The following is an 18024-nucleotide window of genomic DNA, read 5'->3' on the forward strand; positions in this document are numbered from 1 at the left end:
TGCCGTAGGGGACCGCACCGCCACTTCCCAGCAAATTAGGGACACTGTTGCTCCTGAGATATCGGCGAGGACCATTCGCAACCGTCTCCATGAAGCTGGGCTACGGTCCCGCACACCGTTAGGCCGTCTTCCGCTCACGCCCCAACATCGTGCAGCCCGCCTCCAGTGGTGTCGCGACCGGCGTGAATGGAGGGACGAATGGAGACGTGTCGTCTTCAGCGATGAGAGTCGCTTCTGCCTTGGTGCCAATGATGGTCGTATGCGTGTTTGGCGCCGTGCAGGTGAGCGCCACAATCAGGACTGCATACGACCGAGGCACACAGGGCCAACACCCGGCATCATGGTGTGGGGAGCGATCTCCTACACTGGCCGTACACCACTGGTGATCGTCGAGGGGACACTGAATAGTGCACGGTACATCCAAACCGTCATCGAACCCATCGTTCTACCATTCCTAGACCGGCAAGGGAACTTGCTGTTCCAACAGGACAATGCACGTCCGCATGTATCCCGTGCCACCCAACGTGCTCTAGAAGGCCAGCAAGATCTCCGGATCTGTCCCCCATTGAGCATGTTTGGGACTGGATGAAGCGTCGTCTCACGCGGTCTGCACGTCCAGCACGAACGCTGGTCCAACTGAGGCGCCAGGTGGAAATGGCATGGCAAGCCGTTCCACAGGACTACATCCAGCATCTCTACGATCGTCTCCATGGGAGAATAGCATCCTGCATTGCTGCGAAAGGTGGATATACACTGTACTAGTGCCGACATTGTGCATGCTCTGTTGCCTGTGTCTATGTGCCTGTGGTTCTGTCAGTGTGATCATGTGATGTATCTGACCCCAGGAATGTGTCAATAAAGTTTCCCCTTCCTGGGACAATGAATTCACGGTGTTCTTATTTCAATTTCCAGGAGTGTATATTGTACTTAACTGGTTGTACAGGATTCTTCTTGGCTGTATACATATAATTATTAAGGCCTCACCTAGGCCATACGTTATTAAGCGCCTTGTTAGAGGTTGGTTCCTATCAGCTGAAGGCTATGCTACTTTACTAGTGAGTGGACGAGAGCTCGCTAGAAACTTGATACAAGCCGCTGAGCGGCGCTGGCGGCGCTGGTCACGACTCGCGGGTCCGACGATACTAATACGGACCGCGGTCGATAACTGCAACCCCTGACAAGTGTGGTATCGAACGTTGATACCAAGCCCTGTTCCTCAGGTATTCATCCTATATGACTTGTTTTAATACACGTCCTTTTCCCCAGGCGTTCGTCGTAGATGATTCAGTAGCTGATAATATATTTTTTTTTTGGGAAGAAAGGTTTTAATTAATTAAAAAAAAATCTCACGAGATAGAACCAACAAAAATTAGAATAAAACTAAAATTTTAAACAACAAATATAAATAAATGATAATAGTTTTTAATTTATTTAAAAAAAATCTCACGAGATAGAACCAACAAATATAAATAACTGTTGCTCCGGTGTCCGTGAATGGCATTTGAGTAGTGCAGACTTCGTGGCGTTGCATTTAATGTTACGCGGGAGATCCAGAATAATGTCACTGATTACGTTAGCTTCTTCACCGAGGCGGCTGAGCAAAGCACCCAGTTTTACATTGTCGTCCGAGATACCGTGGGAGGCCTGAATGTACTCAGCGACCACGAGCCACATCGCAGGTTGGTCTGGGCGGAACCATAACAAGAGGCGTAGTCGTTGGTGCATGGGTTGTACTGACGGCCAGGACGTTGTTCGGAGAGGCACAACGGCTAAGTTCGCAATTATCGTATGCGGCGTGGGTGTGGTCATTAGCAGTATCCGGAAGTTGTCCAACCCAATGGAGCACGTGATGCAACGCGGTCGGGTGGACTGAGGTTGGATGCGGGGATGTAGGCACGTCAGCATCGGCGATTGAAATGGCGCTAAGCACTATGGGACTTAACGTCTGAGGTCATGAATCCCCTAGACTTAGAACTACTTACACCTAACTTAACCTAAGGACAGTACACACATTCTTGCCCGAGGCAGGATTCGAACCTGCGACCGCAGCAGTACCGCGCTATCGGACTGAAGCGCCTAAAACTGCTCGGTCACATCGGCCGGCATCGGCGATCCGAGAAAGCGCATGCCCAAGAAGCTGGTGCACTGTTCTGGATACGAAATCACCCATGACACCATCTGTAGGAAAATGTTCTGTAACAGAGGTAGTACTGTTAGCACAGATGAGGCTGCGCTGTTAAGGAGAGTGAACATTTTCCTCCTCGAATAGTTCAAAAATGGTTCAAATGGCTCTGAGCACTATGGGACTTAACTTCTGAGGTCACCAGTCCCCTAGAACTTAGAACTACTTAAACCTAACTACTTAAACCTAACTAACATCACACACGTCCATACCCGAGGCAGGATTCAAACCTGCGACCGTAGCGGTCGCGCGGTTCCAAACTGTAGGGTCTACAACCGGCTCCTCGAATAGTGGCGGTGCTCAATATTTCGCTGCGAAGCACTAAACTCATCCGTGCGAAAGTCACTGTCTTCACATAGGAATATGTTGTTGGCGACAGTAGTTGCAGTAGTTTCGTTGTACTTGCAACGTACTCTATTGACATAATCATTTAGAGGAACAGCATTCTGGCTGAAAAGGGGAAGAGTGGATAAAGTACATGAGCTAAACGCCAATTACACCTTTGGAAAGTTGAGACATGGCAAAAAGAATAGGAAACATCTGACAAGGGCCTTTCGGGTTTTCTCCTTCTTCCCAAACATACGGGAACGGTTGATACTCAGACACGCTGACACAAGTCGCCGTATGGTACACTTCCTGACGCGTCATGGCCCGTACCGCACCCACTGGCACCGCTTTAGCCTTAGCCAAAGTGATATGTGTGAATGCGGGCGACATGTATCCTCCGAACACATGACACTAAAATGTGGCCCCCTCACACATCTAAGGCCGACGTCAGAAATCGAACCGAGCGAGGTGGCGCAGTGGTTAGCACACTGGCCTCGCATTCGGGAGGACGACGGTTCAATCCCGTCTCCGGCCATCCTGATTTAGGTTTTCCGTGATTTCCCTAAATCGCTTCAGGCAAATGCCGGGATGGTTCCTTTGAAAGGGCACGGCCGATTTCCTTCCCCATCCTTCCCTCACCCGAGCTTGCGCTCCGTCTCTAATGACCTCGTTGTCGACGGGACGTTAAACACTACTCTCCTCCTCCTCCTCAGAAATCGAAGACTTAGAACAAGCTTTGCGAGACCCGGATAACTGGAGCATGCTTAACCGCATCACTGATGAAATATCAAGAGCGCTAAACAAGGCCTATAAGCAGCAACGACCATGTGTAAGATCTCGACCCGTAACTCACCCTAAACCACAACATGATGCATGGGATAACAGAGATCCAAACACTGTTATGGAAACAGATGAACATATAGATACAGATGACGATATGAACACTCCAATATCACCAGTTACATGCACAACATAGTAACAGATACACAACTGCAGAAATAGTACAAGTAATACAAACATGAAATTTAGAAATAAGTTAGTAACAGAAATAAAACAACGAATTTTCTTGTTTGTGCAAGTAAAACAAGTAATTATTTAGTTCTTTGGATGATTATTTTCAAACATGTAAATGTGTAATTTGTGAAATGTATAAGATTCAAACCGAAACACGTGTGAACATTATAAAATTGTGCATAAACGTACAAATGCAGTGTAATAAGACGTAAACAGGACAAACACAAAAGGCTCCTCTCCTGCTTATGGCGCGATCAAGTGGAGGAGGCAACAGTAGTAACAAATAGTACTGTCATGCCTTAAACACAAACCGCGTAGAGGTAATACCAAAACCTACATTCACATACTAGTAACTATAGTAGAACAGAATATGCTAATTCAGGTGAGATAGGCTCGAAGCCCTCCCACTCTAAACAGCTTGGTAAAGGGACCTCGTTTCCTATCTAGATTTTTTCTTTCGAGTACTATTTTCTTCTTAAGAGTATAGTAACTTCCCCCAGTTCTAATTTTTGTATCTTGCGTTTTTGTGTCTTATTTTTCTTTCTTAATTAACAATTTAATTGTATGAAAAACAAGAAAAGTACTAAAATTCTGAAATTTGTCTAGTTTGCAGTAGCAAACGACCAATTATAGTTACCCAAATGAAATGAGCGTTATGGCATTGTTGACCGGGAGGCCCCATCCGGGGAAGTTCGGCCGCCGAGTGCAAGTCTTATATCAGCCGACGCCACACTGGGCGATTTGCGTGCCGGTAATGAGGCTGGAATGATCATGAGGACAACGTAACACCCAATCCACGAGCGGAGAAAATCGCCAACACGGCCGGGTATCGAAACCGCGCCCGCTGCACGGGAGGCAAGCACGTTACTACCCAGCTAAGCAGGTGGACTACAGTTACCAAGGTGATGGGTCACTCTGTAATGTTAATGAATAAGTAATTAAGTTGCGAGATGGCTCCACTGTCGTTCAGAAGAGCCGTACGTTGTCGTCGTTGGTCACCGAAGTAGGTTTTACCCAGATATGGGTTAAAGGTAGCGCGTTGCGATGACACGATGGCATAACATGCGCTTTACTCTACGATCGACACAGAAAGAATACACGTCCACGTTCACGGCAGTCGTAGAGGAGCCTGAATCTTGCTTCCTCTGACATTTCACAGCGCGCCACTGTGGCCGGCCTGGGAGTATCCTCTCTGCAGCAGGCTTTGTCGCTGATGGAGGCACCACACGTCCAACAAGTGGCATGTCTTTGACAAGCCTGAAAAGACAACATATCCCTCTCAATCCAGCTGGCTTGTATTACGAGGTGGACCATGGCAAATGCTCTCGTTATCTTAGTCACTATTTGCCCTATACGTGGACATTCGACCGCCACGCACACGCCGCTAATAGCTCTTTTACAGTGTAACTGTGTCGCCTTAGCTCCACAACTCGAGACAATGGCCGGCCGGTGTGACCAAGTGGTTCTAGGCGCTTCAGTCTGGAACCGCGCGACCGCTACGGTCGCAGGTTCGAATCCTGCCTCGGGCATGGATATGTGTTGACCTCCTTAGGTTAGGTAGATTTAAGTAGTTCTAAGTTCTAGGGGACTGATGACCTCAGATGTTAAGTCCCATAGTGCTCAGAGCCATTTGAACCATTTCGAGACAATGCAACGCTGAAACAAAACACTACAAAACTAACAACAATGATTCTTGTCGGCTTCAAAGCAAAGATACCAATAAAACTTATTTATTTCCTCAATTTTACGATGTCAGGAGGGGGCAGTGCTTCTCACTCTATATATGAAATAAACTCACATAGTGAATGTCAAATCAGACAAGTTTCAGCCGTCTAATTTACAGACCGTAAATTTTATTTGGCTACCAGTTTCAGCGATTTACTACGGTACCTTCAGGTCCCCTGACCGATGTGGAGGAAGATTCCAACCCCCGGACAAAGTAGGGGCCTGAGGTCGGAATCATCCTACACGTTCGTCAGAGGGCCTGAAAAAGTGGCTCTGACCACTATGGGACTTAACATCTATGGTCATCAGTCCCCTAGAACTTAGAACTACTTAAACCTAACTAACCTAAGCACAACACACAACACCCAGTCATCACGAGGCAGAGAAAATCCCTGACCCCGCCGGGAATCGAACCCGGGAACCCGGGCACGGGAAGCGAGAACGCTACCGCTCGACCAAGAGGGCCTGAGGACGGCGTAGTAAATAGCCGAAACTGCTAGCCAAATGAAATAACTGTTAAAAAGTTAGACGGCTGAAACGTGTTAGATTTGTTATTCTATACTGAACAGCCGATTCCCGCAACAATCTCTGAGAAGAGGGACATACACAGACTCACGTAGTATTCATTCAATGAATATCTGACATCTTTCAGACTTGTTATATTTCTGATGGCATTTCGTTTTACTTCATACCGGGTTGGATATTTGTTGGTTGTGACCTAATCTAATCATCATCTAATCATCGATCATCGATTTATTTAAACATCACCCAGTCTTATCCTCCAGAGGAGATCGTGAGTTGAGGTGCCTTTAGTGTACGAACACCATCTACTTGCTGTTGTTGTTCCGCTGAGCTGCCTTTAGCTTATGAGCACCACCTACTTTGCTGTTGTTGTTTGGTAGGTGAGGAGTGGTAGCTGCAGAGCAGATGCAACGCTACGCTCTCCGCGGACACTGGCTTCCTGGAGCTCCTGATGAACGTCCTGGACCATCCCACCTGTCCACTGGAAGACCTGCCGCCAGAGACCATGGAGCCGCCTAAGCAGAGCCGCGTGCAGCTGCGAAACGACGTGCCGCCGAGGTCTCCCAACATCCCTGTGGCCAGCGACCTGGCGTGCACACCTCTGCCTCTCTTCCTGGATCGCTGTCAGCTCGTTCAGCATTTGTCAGGACGTCCCATGTACTACGACACACAGTTTGCATGATGCTCGCTGCTATTTAGACAGTCTTGCCAAGCAGTCGTGTCCGGAATTGAAGGATACGGATGTCATCTGTTCTGTTTCCAGAGCTATCATGTTTCTGAAGTGTCGCAATTTGTTCTCTTGTAAAGTCTCCTGGAGGGTTACCTTTTCCAGAAAAAGAAGTAACTTACTGCCCGAATTTGATTGGAAAGAGGACAAACCAACAGAGAAAACATGAGCCACAGAGCCATGTTAGGCAGTGCCACCTCGAAATACAAGCATTTTAAAATAATGCACAGATTGAAACTTTTCGAAATCTCATTTAAAGCGTTTTGACTGCCGGAGTATACGCGTACGTTTCCTCAGTTATGTAATTTGTCTGGAAAGATATTCTTGTGCTTCCAAATCATGCATATAACCCAGATTCTGTGTTCTGAGGTCATGCGACATACGGCAGGAGTCCCTGACTTACCTACAACGGATCTGATTGAGAGTGTCTTCACACTTCTCAGCCCTATCTGGCTAAACAAATTCTAGTACCAAATGTACGCATGCTTTCGTCATCTCACGCTTCCTAACCTGCCGAAGCAAGCAAAGTATTCCGTGGTCAGATCCTGTATCCACTAATACTCTGGATATAGGACGCACAACAAGTATTGATTCTGAAAATACGAGCAAATATTGTCTTCCCCAGTCAGATGAAATTCCTCGTGGGAATTTCACTGTCTATAGCTTTGAATTTCGTTTTACTTGGACTGGTGGGATGCGTATACGTATTTTCCCAGAAGTCCACGTGGGTCGAAATTTCTAGTAGCAGTAAATTTGGCCCAAATAAATAACTTCTTTACCTTCCATTTAAGGCCGTCATCTTAAGTCGAATAGGTGTTATAATTAGGATTTGGTTGCACAAGGCGTAGCCCAGTTTTTGTGTTACGTTCATGTAACTGCAGTGATACAGGAGCCAGAGCTGCTCGTTTTTTTTTTTTCTTTTGAAACGAAACAGCGCTCCCTATAACAAGGAACACGGTACTGTCGTGGTGGAATCCAGCCATCATCCTTCCAGGGCTAGAACTCTGTAAAGTAGCTGAGATAAAACTGGGAAAGAGATATGGTGTACAATATCTGGCTGTGAAATCCCTTTGTAATCTCTGTGAATATATTTTCAAAGGACTCGGTTATAAAGATAGAAGCTAGCTGATGAGACAAAATTAACTGCGACCAAACCGTAAAACCAGTGCCTCAGTTTTCTAATTTACTCTTCATTCTCAATTTTCTGTTTATTTGTATGTGGTAGCGTCTACGTATTTTAATGCACCGATGTTAAGTAATTACTTACTCTTACTCTCCTGGCCCCGCAGTCCACAGTCGATTTTTGACCGCGTCAAGTAACCTTCTTCACAGCGTTCGTCCTCCGCATCTTCTTCCCTAGCTCTACGTGGCTGAAGATCCTTTGGCGCAGGGTACCTACATCTTGTTTGTGTTCTGCCGAAAGATTTTCGTCCTGGTTTCTTCTCTGTTGCTTCTATCAATTTTGATTCCCTCCCTCCCACCCCTCTCCCCCCCTTTCCCCTCCCACCCCCCACGTCTACTATAGACATGGCCAACCGGTGTCAGTCTCCTCACCTAGGCGTCTGCAACACTATGTGGTTCATTTTATATCTCCCTGAATTACCTGTTATGTCCTCTTTGTCATGCTCCTGCCTAAAAAATTCGTCGCGTTATTTTATTTTCAAAAACCTTTGTCATTCTCTCTGTTATAATTACCTATTCAACATATTTCTGTGTTATATAGTAACAGTGGTCTAATTATTGTTTTATATATCCTCATTTTGCTTTCCCTTAAAAAGTTTTGGCTGATAATAATTTGTTGAGTATATTTGATACTCTGGATGTCGTTTCGCTCCTCACTTCTGTTTCTTGTTGTCGTAATTTCTCTTGTTGACTACCACCCACAGAGTTTTAAACTCATCTATTTCTTCAAGGATGTTGTCATCGATCTGCATGGTTTCTCACCTTACTGCCTTGTCATTTCTTTCTCTCCTTACGAATTTTTGTTCTCTCGTCGTTTACCTCCTATCCAATTTCTCTTGATTGTTTGTAAATGACATTCTTTCCAATATTTTCAGGTCATCTATATTTTAGCTGATTAACGCTACATCATTTGCAAAGGCAAGTAATTCATTTTTATACCTATGTTAATTCCCTCTCCTTCTTTGCTTACTGCATGCAGTGCTTCCTGTATTATTACTATGCTAAAGAAGAGAGCTGATGTTTGATGTGGTTTGGCAGGAACCAATCCACGGGGTTTGGAGGAATCCGAAAGGCACGCGTTTAAGCTCACGCAGGCTGGCGTGAGGTCTGGAACAGGTCAAGTAATGAATACTAGCAAATAAAGTACGTAGCTTCTGGAATACTTAACTTTAATCCATTATTGGTGAACATCGGTCTGACTGTACATGCATCCCAAGATAAATAACAAATGATAATGGCGCCTTGCTAGGTCGTAGCAAATGACGTAGCTGAAGGCTATGCTAACTACCGTCTCGGCAAATGAGAGCGTAATCTGTCAGTGAACCATCGCTAGCAAAGTCGGCTGTACAACTGGGGCGAGTGCTAGGACGTCTCTCTACACCTGCCGTGTGGCGGCGCTCGGTCTGCAATCACTGATAGTGGCGACACGCGGGTCCGACGTATACTACCGGACCGCGGCCGATTTAAAGGCTACCACCTAGCAAGTGTGGTGTCTGGCGGTGACACCACAATGTTCCTTCTCTGTGCCTGACTTATGTTTTAACGTCAAAAGCTGTGAAACACTCTCCTTTCATTTTCTCTATCTCTTTCGAGTCCTTTGGGAAGAATAATCACGAAGATTGCAACGAGGATCCTGCAACCAGATTTCTCTCAGCTGCTCGACAGAGCTCTAACCCTGGATGGATGGTGTCTGGGTTCCAACAAGCCCGTACCCTACTCCTGGGTGTAGGGAGTGCTGTTTCGTTAGAAATTGAAAATACGGACAGCACTTCACCCCGGTGCCATCGTAGCTGTATGTACATAGTACAAAAACTGCGCTATTCCTTGTGCAACCCAGTTCTAGTTATAATACCTATCCCACTTAAGATAATAGGCTTTACTGGTAGGTAAACAAGTTGTTTGTTTGAGCCAAATTTATTGCTACTAGAAATTTCAAGTTGCGTGGAGTTCTGAGTACATAGGTATACGTATCCCACCAGTCCAAGTAAAACCAATTTGAAAGCTATAGACAGTGAAATCCCCGTTTAACACGAATAATAATAAGTTGTCGTCTCTTCCTCTAAGAATAGATGATGAATGCAGCTAGCCTCTAACTTTGTGTAATGTCTTGTCTGTATAGACGTGTATCAGTTGCCTTTAAGATCCCTTCACCTTCACACATAAATCTATACAGTAATGTAAGGGCCTCCCATGTCTTGGCTGATCCGTAATAAGAAAGGCGAAAAGTTAGACTAATGGAGGATTATTAGTATTATCTCTATTTTCTTTCGCTCTCTCTCTTTCTCTCCTTTATCTATGTACAGTTTTTAATATAATATTTCGTTACGTGAAATCAGCCAAATAGAATCTTTGGTGGAGTCCTTCGTCTTGGTAATCATCGGCTGGCTAGCTGTAAGAGATCTTTATATTTATTATTACTGTTACACACTGTATTCAGTCGGGAGAATCAATCGTGTGGACAATTTGTTCCTTTTACGAAAGACTGCGAATTCCAGATGTGTACGAAGCCTCTTTGGACGATTTAACACAGACTCAGTGATTGCAGGCTCTCTTCGACACAGCTGAAACTTCCCCACTAATTACAGGGCCAACGTGATCATCAAATGATTCAGAAAAACTCATTCGTTCATTCACTCCAGAACAAAAAGTCACAAACCTTATTTATGAAGGAAATTGTGTATTAAATCCATCTCCATTACATGTCCAGATCTCCGGTGATTCCACGTCTTAATTAGTTTCCTTTTACAGTCTCTTTCTCTTCGAACAAACCGCTAGTGGTACAAATGTTAAGAGACTCGATTTAGCGAGAAGAAAATCAGAATATGTATCTCTCAGAAACACGTCAATCCCTCAATCCATACTTCAGAAGCTCTCCTAGTTACCGCTCTAACAACCATGGAGAATGCATATATGCATCTCTGTTATTTCAAAGAAAAACGTACTAGAAAATACTTTGGCGTCGACGAGTTGTCGCCGCATATATTGCGAGAAAATCAGATCAGATACTTTTCCAAAGTGAATGAATGTGGATGGTTTGATTGACAATGATTAATTGGTGCGTCGTAGAGGGTATTTTCTGTGGGGACAGTACAATGCCCCTCGCAGCGAGCGAAGTTTGTGAGCCTCATTTTTATTTACCGAACACACTTCGCGAGCTATCTATTAGTGTGGGTAACCCGGAAGTGATGAGTGTCAGTCCTCCGACTGAAAAAGAAATAATTATGTTTAAGACAGACGGAGAAAAGAAACATTGAAAACAGAAGAAATGAAGAGACAGGTACCGCGGCTGTATTGCTTTTACGTGCGTCAAGGTGTTATGTTTCCTGTGCACAACCAAGGAAGATGATCTTTCATGAGACTGTTATCAGGGTCTACCCATTCGGGAACTTTCTTAAGCAGGGAAACCTTGGAAAACCTCTTAAGCCTAGACCCCCAGCCTACGGTACATAGAAGATAGGAAAGCCTAAGGAAGAGAAAAAATAATTTTGAAATTGATCTCTAAAGGAAAGGTAGGGATCGATTTATATAACGATTTGGAGAAGAGTGATTTTTGCCTCTAGCAAAAAAAGTTTTACAATAAATAACTCGAGGTTTTTTTTTTCAATCTTGTTCCCAGGACAATATCTTGCGGTGCTGAAACTCCCCCGGATCTTGCATGTCCCCGACGTCCACATTTGTAGTCGATCTTCTACGCGGCCCACAATGGGAAGAGTAGAAGGGACAGGGATACCAGATTTCACATGCAACATTCATTCCAAAAGAATTAGCAATGACCGAAAGGGAAACTCGTCCTGTAAAAGAACTGGTTAGGTTGCACCGTCCAAGATTCTCCCTTTTGAAAACAAAATCCCTATGGCTTCATGCATCCTTTTCTTACGATGTACTGCAAGGAATTTAGCCATTGACTTAAAGTTTCCATTTTTCCATTGACTAATGCTGTTGCCGAAAACATCATAATATTTACTCTAGTTTGAATTTTCTTTTGGACTTCGCATCACCATTTGTGCTTGTAAGTCCAAAAATTCTGACACATTTTCCGTCAATGATTTGTTCTTCGTAATTTAAAGGATTCATGCAACTTGCAGTAGATTTTGAATTCAAATCATCGAATAATGGAAAGCGTGGTTCATTTTATACAAAGACATAATCCATCATTTCCTTGAAAAGTCATATCATTTATCTATACTCATAAAATTTTTATCCTAAATACATATATTTCTCCGCTTGATTGCTGTAATGTGAAAGTTATTAGTATTGAGGAATGTGGATTCACTTCTTTCACTTATTCTCTGATTCATCCGGCATTCATACATGCATATATATAGAGATGGATTTTCAGACAAAATTCCAAAGTGAACAAGACCCATTAAATAACTACTAATTCTATGAATCTTAGTTTCTTTTGACATTCAACAATAAATCAAGAACTCTTAACGTCTAATTATGACACTTTTTTTTTGAAGTTCAACATCAATTAGTTTCCCCTCGCGTTTGATGCGAGTCTCTTACAAAGCATATCTGTGTCGTCTATATCGATTCTAACGCTCGCGCCGCCGTCAATTGTTTTGCGCGGGAAATTATCTTTGCGGCGTTAACCGTCACTCATGATTCACTGCCTAAACGCATCACTTCACACGTTTACACATCTAAGCGTGCACTTGAAATTATATATGAACATTCACTGGGAACCTCTTTTAATTATGCAGCGTCATTTTCGGGAAACATTTCTTTCTTCTTGAAGGTCATTCAGATCCTTTATAAATCTTGATGACATTAGCAATGCTTAAGTTCCATGTTTACCCAAACACAGGTGAAGCCTATCTCCACCGTCTTCTTTGCAGCACTCGATAGTAATAGTTAGTCACTATTTCTACAATCTGTGTCACTGATTAATTATTTCAGTTTAAAGTTTTCTAACACTAAACATACACAGTTTATTGTTATGTTTATACGAGCGTTCATCTCTGTCACTTGCAATGGGGAGCAGTATGGGCTTGCAGAGGGTTCGATCAAACCCCATTTCAACATGCGATCTATTTCCTTTTGAACTTGAGCCTTTAACCTCCAGGGAACAGGATAGAAAGTTCTACAATACGTTTCGTGCGTCTTAACGTAGAGATGGCATATGTATCCTTTAATAACTCCTGGCCTTTCATCAAAAACGTTTTCATATGTGAATAATAACTCATTGAGCTGCTTCTTCTGATCTTCGATAATGCAGTCGGATTCATTTAACTTTTCAAACACTAAATGACCGAAATCTTCTTTGACTTGGAACTCATTAATTACGTGCTATTTCGAATTTTGGGCCGTCCTGATTACTTGCACACTGATCCCACAATTATATTTTCTCGTAAGGCTTTTTTTTCTCAACAACTCCAACTCAATTTCTTGTTTATTAACATTCAACCAACTTTTTCCTGTTTTAAAATCTATTCTGCATCCGTATTGACGTAGGCTGTCGACTCCGATAATGCAATCTACCACCAAATTTTTCACAACCAGGAATGTGCTTAATGTTGCTACATTTCCGAATTCCACACCAAGTAGTGACTGCACCTTTACATTAGCCGATCGAGCCCCAACGGCGCCTATTATTCTGCAATTTTGAACTGGAAAAATTGGTACTCGTCTTATATTTCTGATCCTGTTGAATAGTGCCTCCGAAATAACATTTGTGGTTGCAGCTATGTCTAAAACCACCACTATAGGTACGGTCTCCATAATGACTTGCACTTCGGCTACTGCCACCTGTTCCTTATCCTCATCTTGTGGTTCTAAGTCCTCGGTCAGTTCATCTGCCAGTAATCGTCCATCATTATACGTTAGCATGGGTTATATATCCTGTTGCCCCTCAACCAATTGTTGACCGCTCCTCCGGGGCACGAGTGGGTCCTTACAAGTTTGTTGGATTTTGATTTGTCTGCTGGTTGACATCATCCGTCACTTCGGTAATTACCGGTTAATTCGAAGATGTCCGTCCCCACTGATGTTGGCTATTTGAATTCATTCCTCCCGGTTGATTCCACTTTCTATTATTGTTATTATTCCAGGCTTGGGGTTTGAAATTTCTTTCGTTCCCCCACACGGGATTTTATCTTTTCCCGTTCCTGTTGTTCCTTGAATAGCCCCTCGCAAGACCATTGCCGGGATTACTATTGAGATTTTGAGGGGTTTCTCCGTTATTTAACGATCTCTGTTCATTCCTTCTAAGTGTCGATTGATCGCCATTGGTATAACCCATACTTCCACCTTGCCTACCGTTTGGCGGAGGTTCTATCTCCCTGTATTGTAATCTGTTATTACGGGCTTTCTGGTTGTTCTCTTCGATAATATCTATATGGTCTAACGTCGTGAGGAACGACTCCAAGCCTTTGTCGTTGCCGTAAATCAATTGATTCCGAATGCTAGTTGGTAGTCTTGCCTTAAGTATGTTTATTATGTCTGGCAAGGGCATAGGTCTGTCCCAGTATCTCGTTTTATTTATATGTTTTTCGAAATACTTTCTAAGGCTTCCTTTCGAAAAGGAGAAAGGCTCTGGGTAGAGCACCTCCTGCCTTAGGCGTTCCTGTACCCCTTCTGACCAGAACTTTGCTAAAAACGCCTTCTCAAAATCGTCATATGTCGAGCAAACATAAGTCATGTCCGAGGCCCAGATCGCCCCCGAACCTTGTATATATCCTGTAACAAAACTGATCTTCTGCCACTCCGACCAATTTCTGGGTAGCACTCCTCTGAAACTTCGAATAAAAACAATTGGATGGACCCCCCTTTTGTCAGGGTTAAAAATCTGGAATTGCCGATGCTTTATCATTTTTTCTTCGGCATGACAAAGGCTTTCGTAATCTCCGTTAGATAAGAATTCACGCGAGCAGCCCGCTTGTGGCAATTTAATGTTTGAATTACTTACACAAGTCGGTATTGTGTGCGAATGGGCAGTAACTGGCTCTATAGTCGCTGCCAACTTCTGCTGCTGCCCTGTTCTGAGCTTTGTTGTGAAGCGCGCATCGACTCTTCTACTATCGTTTGTTTCCAATGCTCCAAATCAGCACCTAACTGGTGTCGCACTTCCTCAAGTCCTTTCGCAAACAAATTCTCTTCCTGTTTGCCAGATAAACTCTGGAATGCTGCCTTAACATTTTGCTCAACGTTTTCACACATTAGCCTTTTGTTTTCTAATGTGATTTCGGATAATTTACCCGTTAATACGTTAATTTGGTGGTCTATAACGTCTTGACGCTCTGTCAGATGTTCAACGCTTTCCTTTAGGTTAGTCTGTGTACGTGCCAATTCAGGAAGTTGCGCAATTGCACATGACATGGCGTCTTGCTTTTGTATTAATTGCGGAACCATTTCCACTTGTTCCCGTACAGTATCTATCTTAATAGCCACATACTCCTTCATTTCGACACGTACGCGGTGAGTAGATTCCTCACATTGTGCTTTCACCAATTCTATTTCTGCAGTTAATTTTCGTTCCGTCTCTTCGGCCTGATCTTTGAGTTCCTTGGTCTTCGCCTCTATCCGGTGCTCTAATTCGGAAAAACTGTCTTGTAACTGCTGCTTAATCTCAGTCTGGACTAATTTCATTTCTTCTTGAGTTTGAGTGACTGTCACTAATTGTGCTTTAATATCGGTTTTCAGATTTTCCTGCCCTTCAGTAACTGAGGTTAATTTCGCGTTAATGTCAGTTTTCAGATTTTCTTGCCCTTCAGTAACTGAGGCTATTTTCGTATTCAAATCATTTTGCCCTTCAGTAACTGAGGTCAATTTCGCGTTAATGTCGGTTTTCAAAGTATTCATGCTCTCGGTTATCGTCTGCATCTGTCTCATGATGATTAGCAATGGATCTAATCCCTGCTGTGTACTTGCTGTTACACCTCCAGCCGTGTCTACATGGCGTTCTGTTGCGCTATCTGTAGCCATCGGTCCTACAACACTTCTTACTGCATCATTATTATCAGTGCTAACAGCTGAAGGCTGTTGCGTGCTGCTTTGCTCTGCTTGACTCATCCTAAACATTGCCCTAGTTAAAACCATATAAACGTTCTACTGTCACTATATACACTCCTGGAAATTGAAATAAGAACACCGTGAATTCATTGTCCCAGGAAGGGGAAACTTTATTGACACATTCCTGGGGTCAGATACATCACATGATCACACTGACAGAACCACAGGCACATAGACACAGGCAACAGAGCATGCACAATGTCGGCACTAGTACAGTGTATATCCACCTTTCGCAGCAATGCAGGCTGCTATTCTCCCATGGAGACGATCGTAGAGATGCTGGATGTAGTCCTGTGGAACGGCTTGCCATGCCATTTCACCTGGCGCCTCAGTTGGACCAGCGTTCGTGCTGGACGTGCAGACCGCGTGAGACGACGCTTCATCCAGTCCCAAACATGGTCAATGGGGGACAGATCCGGAGATCTTGCTGGCCAGGGTAGTTGACTTACACCTTCTAGAGCACGTTGGGTGGCACGGGATACACGCGGACGTGCATTGTCCTGCTGGAACAGCAAGTTCCCTTGCCGGTCTAGGAATGGTAGAACGATGGGTTCGATGACGGTTTGGATGTACCGTGCACTATTCAGTGTCCCCTCGACGATCACCAGTGGTGTACGGCCAGTGTAGGAGATCGCTCCCCACACCATGATGCCGGGTGTTGGCCCTGTGTGCCTCGGTCGTATGCAGTCCTGATTGTGGCGCTCACCTGCACGGCGCCAAACACGCATACGACCATCATTGGCACCAAGGCAGAAGCGACTCTCATCGCTGAAGACGACACGTCTCCATTCGTCCCTCCATTCACGCCTGTCGCGACACCACTGGAGGCGGGCTGCACGATGTTGGGGCGTGAGCGGAAGACGGCCTAACGGTGTGCGGGACCGTAGCCCAGCTTCATGGAGACGGTTGCGAATGGTCCTCGCCGATACCCCAGGAGCAACAGTGTCCCTAATTTGCTGGGAAGTGGCGGTGCGGTCCCCTACGGCACTGCGTAGGATCCTACGGTCTTGGCGTGCATCCGTGCGTCGCTGCGGTCCGGTCCCAGGTCGACGGGCACGTGCACCTTCCGCCGACCACTGGCGACAACATCGATGTACTGTGGAGACCTCACGCCCCACGTGTTGAGCAATTCGGCGGTACGTCCACCCGGCCTCCCGCATGCCCACTATCCGCCCTCGCTCAAAGTCCGTCAACTGCACATACGGTTCACGTCCACGCTGTCGCGGCATGCTACCAGTGTTAAAGACTGCGATGGAGCTCCGTATGCCACGGCAAACTGGCTGACACTGACGGCGGCGGTGCACAAATGCTGCGCAGCTAGCGCCATTCGACGGCCAACACCGCGGTTCCTGGTGTGTCCGCTGTGCCGTGCGTGTGATCATTGCTTGTACAGCCCTCTCGCAGTGTCCGGAGCAAGTATGGTGGGTCTGACACACCGGTGTCAATGTGTTCTTTTTTCCATTTCCAGGAGTGTATATAACTCCCTTCTACTGTCACTATATGTAACTCCGTTCACACATGAGTACTTCTGTGTCTACCTTCTTAATGTACATATACAGATAAATGCAATTGGGACAGGTCAATGAAAATACATCTAACATGAACATGGTTAATCAATGTTCAAAAATCAAATAGCACAAAACAAAAAAGCGTATACTTCAACTACACTAGCAAGCTTTAATTAGAAAAATTTAGATCTGGCCTTTCCTGACACACCGGTGTCAATGTGTTCTTTTTTCCATTTCCAGGAGTGTATATAACTCCCTTCTACTGTCACTATATGTAACTCCGTTCACACATGAGTACTTCTGTGTCTACCTTCTTAATGTACATATACAGATAAATGCAATTGGGACAGGTCAATGAAAATACATCTAACATGAACATGGTTAATCAATGTTCAAAAATCAAATAGCACAAAACAAAAAAGCGTATACTTCAACTACACTAGCAAGCTTTAATTAGAAAAATTTAAATCTGGCCTTTCCTGACACACCGGTATCAATGTGTTCTTTTTTCCATTTCCAGGTGTGTATATAACTCCCTTCTACTGTCACTATATGTAACTCCGTTCACACATGAGTACTTCTGTGTCTACCTTCTTAATGTACATATACAGATAAATGCAATTGGGACAGGTCAATGAAAATACATCTAACATGAACATGGTTAATCAATGTTCAAAAATCAAATAGCACAAAACAAATAAGCGTATACTTCAACTACACTAGCAAGCTTTAACTAGAAAAATTTAGATCTGGCCTTTCCTATGCGCCCAGGTTGCTGTCTTTCGGCTTTATTTGTAGAAAAATTTAGATCTGGCCTTTCCTGA

The 18024-nt window shown here is 44.4% G+C and overlaps 1 protein-coding gene across 1 annotated transcript in view; it reads left to right on the top strand.

The window, feature by feature from the left end:
• Positions 1–6749, top strand: part of LOC126252953 (uncharacterized) — a 46059-nt gene extending 39310 nt beyond the window's left edge. Inside the window, exon 4 of the transcript XR_007545869.1 lies at positions 6151–6749. The gene's annotated coding sequence lies outside the window, so the exon portion shown is untranslated. The remainder of the gene's footprint in view (positions 1–6150) is intronic.
• The last annotated feature ends 11275 nt before the right edge of the window (positions 6750–18024 follow it).

Source organism: Schistocerca nitens, chromosome 4 (genome assembly GCF_023898315.1).
Source record: "Schistocerca nitens isolate TAMUIC-IGC-003100 chromosome 4, iqSchNite1.1, whole genome shotgun sequence".
In the NCBI taxonomy this organism is placed as follows: domain Eukaryota; kingdom Metazoa; phylum Arthropoda; class Insecta; order Orthoptera; family Acrididae; genus Schistocerca; species Schistocerca nitens.